Genomic DNA, 12,559 nt, shown 5'->3' on the forward strand with positions numbered 1-12,559 from the left:
TTTTGAGGCCCAGATTACGCCTTTAGGTCTCCTGGGTCCGGTGATCCATAGATGAATTCAAAGCCCGATTTGAAATCACAGCAAGGATTAAAAGTCAAAATTTGTATCTCAGCTAATCCTGTATTTAGTCACATTGCTGAGGTTTAATTTAGCAAGCTTTCTCTCTGAACACTCCTTTATGCTAGAGTCAGGTAGGAAAAAAATCCAATGAATTCATCCCACTAATACAAACCTGGTTTAAATCTTAGGTAGTATTTTGAATATTTTTTCATAGTTCCTCCAGCAACACTTCATTTCATGCTTGCCACTCCTTAACCTGCCTACTACTATACTAACAGTGTCATCCACTGTATTAACAGTGCTGATGCTATAAAAAGGCAAGAGATGTGTTTAGAATTTATTTGGAAGGGTGCAGTGAAAGTGATCAGGAATCTTTAGAGCAATGAAAAAAAGTCTCCTGGAGGAAACCCCTTTCCTTGGGCCCAGCCAAACTAAACCCCTGAAGATGAAAAAGAAGAAACCCACTCAGAGGAGCACATAGCCAAGGAACACTAGCTATTTTTATTTATTTTATTTTTTATTAAACAAAAAATATATGTTACTGGCAGAGAATTTGCCTCTGTAATGGGCACTGCAGATTTTACTGCTTATTGCCTTTGGTTTCAGTTGGGCCAAAAATAACCAGAGCTATTGGTACTAGAATTTCCTGAATATATAGATTATATATATATAAAGTATGGTTTGTGCTAGTGGCTTTTTTGGTATTTTCATCTCTGGTCAAATTCATGGGAATTTCCAATTTAAAAAATTCATGGATTTCACTTCAGCCTCAGTACTGGGAGTTTCTCTATAAGCAAGATGTGCTGAAAATAATCCTTTGCAGCCCACCTCATGAATTCAGGAGGGACACCACAGGCTACAGGCTACAGCCTACAGCCTACAGCCATGGCTAGGAAGTGAGGACACCCAACTTCTGTACCTTCCTACATTCCACTTCTTTAATCTATACATCTCATTGTAGATGACAAAGCTCTTAGTTGTTGTCTATTGCTGCAACCCACATCTCAACAGGTGAACATACATTAGGAGCAACTGCTTTAAGATCAAAGAAAATAGAACACCATTCTACAGAATAAAAGAAGGGACCATGGGGTAGCATAAACATGACAGAGCCGGCTTATTTGATGTGTTGATACCAGTCTAGCTCCAAAAGCAAAGGCAAACCTATTCTGCTTCTCCGGACAGCAGCCCACAGAGAATCTAGCACTGCTATGCATAAGCTGCTACCAGCACCTGAGCTAACTCTTTTACCACAATTCCTTCTTTATACAGCAATCCTCTGCTGAGTGTGCAGTGTAGACATATCCCCAAAGAATGCTGTGGTTTATAGTTTAAGCTTGATTTTAAAAACTTTGGTTTGGAAAGGGATCACATATTTCCTTAGAGAAGTAAATGTGTAAAGAGGAGAGATGGAATTTCAGAAAAAGTGGGCTATTTTAGGCACACGTAAAAGTATTAATGCACAAATAATGAGATGTGGAAAGAAAGTATTTAAATTTCAGCATATGAGAGAGCTTCTCAAAAGGAGTACCTACTGGACTATGTCACCTAGAAAAATCATAAGTTTATTTCCTTCAATTTTTGGAACATTTGAGATTTAAAATTATAATGGTCTACCTATGGCTGAACTAGAGATTTTATGAATCCATTGGCAAATGTTGGATCATCTCGTTCCCAAAGCATGCTGTAGTAACTTCTTCATTGTATATAATTGTATGATCACTATAATTGTATGATCAGTAAGAATGAAAATGCTCAACAGAAAATGATGTTCATGACAAAAAGACCTTGAGGATCCAAAAAAACCCTTTACTAGTGGCTGTATCCATACAGAGGAACTTCAGAGATCTTCTGAGCTCCTGATTCCATACAGGATAAGACCTGCCCTGGGCATACCATGCTCATCTGTCCCCTTGGCTTCTCTGTACCTGGATCAGGTTTTCACCCACTTTAACTCTGCACCTCTTTTCCCCAACCACTTTCCATACCGCTGTAGAGGAAAAAGCCTTCCTGAAGATTGGGTTCTTCCCTTGCTCTTTGTGGCCCATTATTACCCACAGAACTCACTAAATCATCTGAGACATTCCCAGCCATGGAACATCTGCACACGAGGATGCTCAATCTACTGCTGTAACCACACAAAGAACCACAAGGGGCAATGGCTGGAGTCATCACGGAACCACTGCAATTCTCTGACCTACCATTATAACAATTACAAAGGCAATCAGAGCCCTTCAGCCAAGCAGACTTCTCCAGACACCAGGACCTCCCGCCTGCATCCAGGTCTCCATTCCACAAGAGACAAGAAAATAACTCTTCCTTTTTGTTGTTGTTGTTGTTGAGGTTACTTTTTCTATCAGCATGCTCCAATATACACAGACAGTAGCTCCCAGAGCTCTGCACCGCAGGCACCAGTCTGCGGTTACGCTCTTGATCTACTGCTGGTGAGGATGAAAGGGCAAAGAAATCAGAGAACAAGACAAGTGGTTAGGCTTCTGCCTTGTCACCAGCATTTTCTGGGTATGAAATAGCAGCACCAAGCAGACAGCAGTTACCAATCAACTCCTCCAGCCCTTGAATAACTTGAGAATATCTTCCAGTATTTTTTAATCATTACTTGTACCACAGCAATATTAAGGATTTCTTAGAGACAGGTTCCCATTATATTAAATACTGCACACACACAGAGCAAAAGACAGTCCCTGTTCAAGGTTTTCTGTCTCAGTATTGCAAGCATGGAGTGGATGCAGAGTATATTAAAGTTTGCCAATAATATTTTTTTAGGCTGCAGTCATTCTGGCCTGCTAGGGGAATGATGAGGATTTCTCAACGATCCATAGAGTTGAAAAACTAAGTTTAATTTATACTATCAATCAGTCTGATATCTGAATTTATAATAATTTTGTTGCATTCATTACTTATATTAATGAATCATTTGTTACTTACCTTAAGTTTATAAAAAAGGCATGTTTCACTTGGTTTACTCTGTTGTCTGACAAGTAAATATTTTTAAAATAGTCTCTCTTTTAGAAATTAGCATTCAAGTTAGGAGTGAGGAGGAGAAGGTCAGGTTGACATCTACCTCTTCTCCCTGAGTGCAAAGGGATGATGGAGGGGTCCTCAGCCACGTACAATGGGTGCCAAAAATGAGGTGGTATGAATGCTCCACCCAAGAACATTGGCCAAAATTCCATCTTCAACAATCCTAAACTTAGGGTTGGGAGAGGGAGACATGCCACTAAAAGGACTAATGCAAGGTTAATGATAAGAAGAGCAGAGCCAAGGATAAACTGCTAAGACCTGGCTCTCAGCTTTCTATTTTAACTACTACGCAGCTACTGTTCCTCACATAAAATCATCTCTATCCTTCCCCTTCCTAGTAGTGTTGATCGATGTTCATTATTTCCTTTACCGAGATGTTTATGAACATCACTGATACGTACTGAATCTCCCTGAACTTTCATGTGGTCAAAACAGCCAGGTCCCAGAAATTTCCAGAGGGGCTGCTAGGAAAGAGAAGTCAGACATGTCAGTGACTGAGTGCAATGACTATTTTTAGATGGTATTCATGATCAAACAAAAATAATCAATCATACAGTCCTGACCCTTCCAAACACTGAGCTAATTCTTTGGTGTGGAATTACCTAATCCATCACAATGAACTGGGAATTGCAATTCTGAATGATACAGATAGGAATGTGGATCCAGCTGTTTCTTCAATTCCAGTATGAAAATTATTTAAACATCATTTTTCGGCTTGCATATTTCACAGTCTATTGATGTAAAGGGAAAATATCTCCTATAGAAGAAAATTAAGCATCCTATGCAGTAGAGCTATTACGAAAGGAAGCTAAGCCCCAGAGAGAACTGCTACTTAACATCTTTGATGGGAAAACTGAGTCCCCTGTCTCTTTGCTTGAGGCAGAAACTCACACCTCATCAAGATCCATCAATAGCATATTAAGTTAAACTTTGATTTCAATAGTAGCACCTGTATGCGTTAAAAGTGCTATGAAATGGGTAGAAGATGATGGTTTTCAACTGGACTTTAAAAGAACATATAGAAATAGGAGTGTTTAAGTTGTTAGTTATATTCAGTAAGACACAGAACATTGGTATGAATCTTTTGCCTCAAGTTTCAGGAATAAAGAGATCTCACAAAAGAGATTTCACAGAACAGTCCACGCGTAATAAATAGGATTTCATAAATGATGTCATCTGCAACCGTCATCACCTCAACAAGCTACAGGTCTCTGAACAATATCAAATATCTTTCGATAAATGAACTTTCTAGAGGACATGGGTAAACTACTAAGATAGATAGTATAAAAAAGGCATTGGAAAGAGTGGAGAAGAAAATCAAATTTTGTTAGGTTTTTGTGTTCAAGATTGATTTAACTTTTGTTAACAAAGCGATACGGAGCAGTGCAATAGCAATACAGCAGTGATGTAACCTTGGCTTTTCACACTCTCTCTGATCCCTATAGTTTTCAGCATGAGAAGAAACTAAAAAAAAAACTGGAACTTTGGGTTCTGATCATGAAAATACAAAGTACCCTCAGTGCCTGACGATGTCAAGCAGTCATTTGATATTCTCTCCATAGGCTGTCATATACATAATTTTATTACTGCAGTGCCTTACACCTTCTCCATGATGTTCAGTGAATGCTGCATACATATCTGGTCATTGTCTGACTAATAATAGCAAGGAGCAAAACGTTACCACTTTCACAATTCTGTCCAAGAACAACTCTGGACAAGTGGCAATTTTGCTGGCTCCCAAAACAAATGGAATACTTGGCACCTCAAATAACGTGAGGATTACAGTATATTACACTGGATAATTCAGGCCTACGTCTTGCCAGAATTAAACTTAACCTAATTACATGGAGTAAATTGTAGCTTTCCATGTGGGGTAAAACACAAATTGTAAAAATGGTTGTTCCACAATTAACTCTATATTCGCAATGCTGTCATTACAAATTTCTAAAACATACTTCAAAACAATGACTAGTGTAGCACAGTCATTCCTGTGGGATGGAATTAACTTCCCTTGTGTGTTTTTGTGATTTATTGTTCATTTTTTAAATCCCTCTCTGAGCACATGACCAGCAGTGTAAGAGAACGGCAGCCAGAGTACAACCAGAAAGGAACCACAGTCAGGAGCCATCTAACAATACATGCAAAAATTTTTTAGGTGGCATTCGAAGGCATTTGGGTCCTTAGTCGCAGTTACTGCATTTTTTAGAGAGCGATGGTGCAGCTCTCCCCAACAGTCACAGCTGAATCCAGAGGCATAAGTCACCCCTGTGCTTCATACCCTGTGCCTCTTTGAAAGACTTTGCTGAGATAAAGTAGCAGAGAATCTGCAGTAGTAAATCTATTTTGGGAATAGTTAACAGTCATGAAGACCACTCAAACGCAATGAGAAAATGGATGCTGATCAAATCCAGTGGCTATGAATGAACCAGAGCTGGGTAGCACCAAATCAGAGTTGGCTGCCACCTATGACCTTGCCTCGATGATCCATAAAGAACTTTTTTCACCACCTCTGATATTTAGAAGCTAAAGCAGGTGCAGTTTATTGGCTTTCTATGTGAGTTACCCCATAAGGACCGATCCTGGAGAGCGCTGGAAGCCACACTTCCCTCTCAGGGTGCAAACAAGAACATCTAAGCCCTCATTCAAACTACAAAGAACCTACCCTACCTTAATCTGTGGGGAAAATATTCACAACTAAACAGAGCTTTCTCCAAAACTTCTAAATACTTACTGTTATGAGTAACTGCATTTACATACATTATTTTTCATGGCCATAATGTATACTGTTATTAACATTCTCATATGAATATTACACACTGAATGTATCCCACACGCTGCTGGCTATTTTAAACAACAGATGTGAGAGGATTTAAATGCCAATTTTAAATCTGCGCAGTTGATTAAAATCCTGTGAGCCATTCATAGATTGCCAGATACTCTATTTACATGTATTCCTCCTATGTAAAATTCTTCAGGGAATACTCTAGACCCTGGCATATGGCTTAGAATGATGTTAACTGATGTCAGAGATGCCACACAGACAACAGGCTGTATTATCCAGTTACATCTGTGCGTAAAATGCTTCGGGATTTTTTGATGGAAGGAGTTATGGATGTGTAAAGATGAGATGCTACATTTATGTCCCTCTAAATCCTGCTCGGAGATAACAAGCATCTCAAGTCCCATCAATATAAAACCAAGCACTTTTATGAATGCGTTTCATTGCATCCATGTGCTGTTATTCTCCGGGGTAGTTACGACTTGTGGGTGAACCTTGAAAGACTGTGGAAGATCAGCTTAAAAGGAGCACTACAAGGCCAAAAATCACCAAAGCCTTGGAAATCGAAACCTTGTGAGAAGATCCTGTGTGAAGGCAGACTGCAGCACGCTCAGGGCTTACTGTTCACTTCTCGTAGTGCCAGGGAAACCCCCAGCCATGCCACAAATCCAACTGCCTCCAGCTCCTGCATTTGCAACCTCACAAATCCCAAGGGCCCGAAACTCCCACGCTCTATAGCACAGGCCCTGTCTGGTGGATTACATGCAAATGTTATAAATACATCATAGATTGCAGTGGAGGAATGTTCACAGCACTGCAGATGCATTCAAGAGAAGAGATCCCACAAGATCTCTCTGTGCAGTCCCTGCGGCCATACATCCTGAATGAGGAGCTCCATCCTGTGAGAACATTCCTAGTAATTTCTCCAGTTTTCATTAATACTATGAAATTTCACACTTCTAGGGTACCATTTTGTTAACCAAGGGTAGATTTTTTCTGAAAGACTGTGCCACTGTGGCCTATTTTTACTATTTATGCTGAAGTCAATTAAAAGAACCAAGCATTCATTTCCAAAATCAGCAACTGGCAAGCCATAATCTCATACCAGCCAGATTAATGTGACACCTGAGATGTGTTTTCATTCAAGACATAGAAGTCTGGATGGCTGAAAGTGTCAGAAATGCATAAAAAAAACAGTTCCTCTGCTTCAGGAATGTATTCAAACGCAATTGACTCCATAGTGCTGGTAAGTGACCTTCAGTAATCTTTTTCCTGACAAAGAGCCAACTAAAATTAAACAAAATTTTAGTAGGCAAATTGTTTGAAATCACAGGCAAAAAATAAATAAATAAAGAGGAAGAAAAAAAAAATTGCTTTTTTACTATTTGAAATACTCCATTCTGGCCCAGAAATAATTAGAGGTGGATAAATTATCTGGTCTCTGATTTTCTTTGTCATATTATTTTACTCCTGCCTTTCTTCTTCCTCAGCATGGGGTGCTTGTGGTCATATTGTTCTTTTATTTATGACTAACAGCCTTTTCAGTGGCAGCATGCACACCAAAGTGCAGGCATAGGGCAGGAATGCAAATTCCTGGCGAGGTAACCAAGATGAGAAAAATGTCCCCAGCCATGCCAACTCTTTACAAGGACAGCAGTTAAACAGAAAGCTATACCCTTAAAACACAAAACCTGGGAAACAACAGCGCTTAATTAGAATGTCGTGATGTGTGTTTTTATAAGGTTTAAATATAAAACCTGGTTCCCCATTGAGGTCTAATTGGTTCTTTTGAAATTCCCCTATAAACTGGTGCTCACATTATCCAGCCGATGCATTCCCCTATTTATTTTGCTTGCTGTTGACTTGCTTCTGTTTTGAATTGGTTGCTCCGAGGACCTCTCTCTGGCTCAGCTTTCAAGCTGATTTCTCTGACAAGCTGGCAGCAATAAAATAATTCATTCCAGAGGCTGAGAGAATCACCCCACAGCATATAGTACGAGTATCGTCTGGCAGCAGTACAGAGGCCGACGCAATGGGAAGCCTGGGGTAAACCCTGCTCTGGGACACATGAATGCTGTGGGGAGGAGGAAAGGCTGCAGCAATCCGAACAGGAATAAGGGCAGCAGCATGGCTCTGGGATGGGAGGAATGCAGGAGAGGAGGTGCTCCAAAGGATACCCACCAAAAGAGGAGAGAAGAACCCAAGGAGAAGAATGTTTTGAGTTAAGCCACGTTTTCCAAGAGAAGAAACAAGCCCTTGTGATGAAGCCCGTGATGTGGGAAGTACTGCATTGTGAGTGTTCAACCTCTGCTTTGCATCTCATGGCTGCTGCTGGAGGCTCAAATAACCCAAGAGTACAAACCAAATGGCAGCAGCCAGGTTTTTGCAGTGCTGTTGATATAGATCTGTCCTTATTTCTGCTGGAAAAGCTGATAAAAGGCAAACAAAACCCTTGTGCCAAACACGATGTAGGAAGTCTTTTTAGCTACAAATCCATTCCTGTTCAGAAGGAAAGTGGAACTCATCTCAACTGGGTTTTGGGATCACATCCCTGAGATTTCTATTAGAAATAAATGGCTCAAGTTCCTGCATCTCCCTGCTGAACTGCCTGGATCTCAAGCAATCAGGACTTTCCCGTATCAACATGATGTGTAATGCACTGGCCAAATATCTCACTGCACAATCACCAGCCTGCTGCAAGGAAACCTGATTACATATCCCTGTATGCTTCCAAACCAATCACATCTGGGTAGAGATTAGTCACTGTTTTTACAGCAAACTCCTGGACTCAGACCTGCTGTCTGATGTATTTCCGAAGTCTGGAGATCCCGTATCCATATGCCCTGAAACCAGTATTAGCAACAGCCCCAGCAGACTTCCATGCAGGGAGAGGAAAGTTGAGTGATTTGGCAAGCTCCCTTTGAGATAACACAGCAGGGAAGCAAGGAACACAAGCTCAGTGGGATTTAACTGTTCTGGCTTTGCTCTATGAGCATTTAAAAATTATACTGTTGGAAAATGATATCAGCCTACACATGAATCTTTCTTAATTTGACTTCTGGTTGGTGTAACCATCATTTCCCAGCATTTCCAACTAGCATAATCTCCTTCTGCAAGACTTACTTATGCACAGAGAGAGTTGGCCCAGTATAACCCACGGTGCTCAGCTCAGTTGGCAGACATCCATTACCACCATTGAAATCTGCCCACTTTTGTCCCAACCAAGCGTTCAAAAGGTTCTCCTGTCCCTGAGGAGGACAGCTCTGCCAAGTCCACCTGCCCAACCTGCAGCTCCCTGGATGCACCAGGTTGTCCTTTCAGAAGCAAGAGCAGGTGCAACCACACTGCCAGTGCACTGAAATGCAAACTTCATAATCACTGAGACCCACACCAAAAACTTTCCTTCGTCTGCTAAGGTGAAGATGGCGGAATTTAGGATTAAGTTTTTAATTGCTTCTATTCCATTTCTATGCATTACTCAAGTGACAGATATTCCAAATGAAGACTTCCCACAAATGGAGATGTGGCGTTGATTTTGTATAAAGCAGAGCAGAGGGCAGAATGCTTCCTCCTTCCTATAGCATCAATGGTGAGCTGATGCCCAGCAGTCTTAAGATTATCTGTCACCTTAATTTCAGAAGCTTTCTGCTCTGGCTATAAAAATGCTACAACTGCAGTAATAACACAACTGATCATAAAAATTCAATGTTTGGCCTGGATTAATACTACTGCTGCTTTATTCCACAGGGAAAGTACTGCAGTGGGTTTAAAGTGCTATCTCCTCCAGACAAGAGTTAATTATACTTTATCCATTGCAGTCGTTGTGTTTTTTCCTACTCAGTGGAAAAATGAAATTTTCTCTTTTATAGACAATGGGTTAAACTTGGCAGCAGAAAAAATAAAGCCTTGGAAAGCAGGTCATTGTTCTCATTAGCTTTCTTACAAAAATGAAAAGCACAACAAAGTGAAAAGAACTTTTTAGCTACTGATTTAGAAAAAAAGTTAAAAATTTGATTTGGAGATGATGATAAGGCCGGGGAACACATACCTGCCTCCAAGATAAACATGCCATATGAACACTGTGCAGAAGACATCTATCAGAAGAGATTTTCAGGGAGCTGTTAGCTCAAACTTATCAGAGCCCTTTTTCTCTTCACATCCTTTCTCTAAGAAGGAGGAGCAGAGCAGATGAGCCCTGAGCTGAGCTCGGGGCGTTCCTCCAGCACCGAGGCAACTTTCCCTGCTGATGGGCCTAGACCTCATCTGTGAAACCAGGTGCAGCAGGTTCCCACCAACTGGGAGTAACATGAGGATAACTGCAGCCCATTTGTGAGCCCCTCTGCTAGAAGTGCAGACGCAGATAGACAGGCATGTTGTTTTAGTCAGTGTGTATAACTCACTTAAATTTACCATGCAGTTTCAACTTGCAATCCCATATTTCCTGTTCTAATCTCACATACAATGTGGGGTTTGTACTGTTAAACAGCTTCTCTGTAGTTGCTCCATAGCAATGGGCAAACTGATTTTTACAAGGAAGGCTTTCAGATACATACACTGTTTCTGCTGTCCTGAAAAGGGAGTTGCTGGTGTGCTCAGCAACAACCGGTTGAATGAGGTGCAGGGAAGCTGACCTTTTCTCAGCTTTTACCAATGCCTCGAAGTAAAAATTAGCAAATTATCTATGTTAATATTAATTCTGTCCTGTCTGCTTTTATTCATTGCAAGGGGGTTTTTCAACTGTCTACAACCAGTTGCACAGTAGGTTCCCACTACAAGGAATTAGTAAGAACTAAGAGCAATGCTGGGATGCTTTTAAAGGAAAAACTCAATACAATCTCCTTTTAACAACCTATACAGCATGACAGCAAGCTTATACTACTATCAAAGTACACTAAAGCCAATTAAGCTGCTCATTGGTTTCAAAGTCTAATGGATGGAGGACTTTAATATTTACGGATAGACAAGAATACTGAAAGAACCAAGAACCTGAAACTTCTCTTTAATAGCTTCTCCCTGAAAGGCTGAAGTGTTTTCCATTATATAAGAAGGGATTACATGGACGAGACTGAAGCAATGCCACAGGAAAAAAAAAAAAGAACAACACAAAACCCAACAAAGGAAACACAAGCTGTAGGATACAATACAGATTACATAGCAAAAAAACCTGGATAAAATTACAAACTTCATCCTTCAAAGTTTCTGCCTGAAACCAAATCTAACTCACACCTAAACTGCACATAGGTATTACCAGAGAGAAAGATGAAATGCCTTGTTAACAGCAGCAGTGCAAAGAAAAGCAGTGAGAGATGCAAAACCATCTGTTTAGTAAAAGGTTGCCGTAGGACAACATATGCTACATAGGTTATTTGTGTGAGTTCTTTCACCCCTGATTTGATCTATACCTTCTTGGTGGGTTTTTTTGTTTGTTTGTTTTGGTGTTGTTTTTTTGTTTTGTTTTTTTTTTGTGAGATTAACAAACAGCGACCTCTGTGATAAATCCCGAGCTGCGCACACAGTCAGTGGCCCAAGTTCTTACAGATTTTTGCTTTAAAAGGAAACTTTTTTTTTCTTCAAAATACATGATTGCTTGTCTGCACGCAGCAGGTAAGCCGACAATGGTTTGTGCTTCTGTCATCTAACTAAAGCTTCCAACATCATCCACAAAATCAGACAGCACCTGAGTGAACTCCCATGTGCTAATGGAGAGGGAGCACCCCATGCAAGAGAAATTCCACCTGGCCTTACGTTGCTTTCTTGCTGTTTCATATAACAAATAATCTTCATCATTGCCAAAATCCGTACTTGGCAAAAAATATACCTGGAGACAATGGTGGACAGTGTGAAACAACCCAAGCATGGGCAATTCATAGAGTCATAGAATTGTAGAATCATTAAATTTGGAAAAGACCACTAAGTTCATCTAGCCCAACTTTCGACCCATTACCGTCATGCCTACTGATAAAAAGGGAGATGAGCCTGCAGCAGAAACAAAGATGCAAACTGCCAGTGGAAACAGATCAAACAGTGCTTGGTTTGAAGTGAATGGGCATACATAGAAAATCCTTGGGTTTGAAGATAAACTTTCTCAGAAGGGTGAGGATTTACTTGTCCAGATAGCCTTACTCTGTGCAAAGAGAGGGAGCAGATAACAAATATAATCTTTTCCACACCTTCACCATCCCCTTAAGGTGAAACATAAGTAGCAGGTTTGGCTTTTCCAGCAAAATCTCTGCATTTCACTGTGGGTCTTGGCTGCTGGATTTTTTTTTTAATCATACATCTTCAAGATTTGAGAGCAGGAACCGGTTATTAAAACAGCAGCAATGAGTGAACACAGTTGACAAGCACGACCCAGGAGGCAGAGGAAAGCAGGCTTTTATGTCATACATTACTGCTTCTGAACAAGAAAAACATAACTGGCAATAAATTACAATGAAAAGAAACAAGCCGATCAAATAATCAGCATTGAAAAAAATTGCTGTAAAGGGAAAATTATCTGACCAGCCACAGGTAGTGCATAATGACACATCTGAGCTTTGCCCTGTGAAAGGTAAAAGAGATGCTCTTGGAGAATGAGCTAAATGCCTCATAACCGACCAAACAAACTCACAGACACCTGTAGTGCAAAGCTGAGAGCATTTTAAGGCTTATTAATAGCACTGGAGAAAAAAGGTATTT

This window comes from Meleagris gallopavo, chromosome 4, assembly GCF_000146605.3.
Source record: "Meleagris gallopavo isolate NT-WF06-2002-E0010 breed Aviagen turkey brand Nicholas breeding stock chromosome 4, Turkey_5.1, whole genome shotgun sequence".
Taxonomy (NCBI): Eukaryota; Metazoa; Chordata; class Aves; order Galliformes; family Phasianidae; genus Meleagris; species Meleagris gallopavo.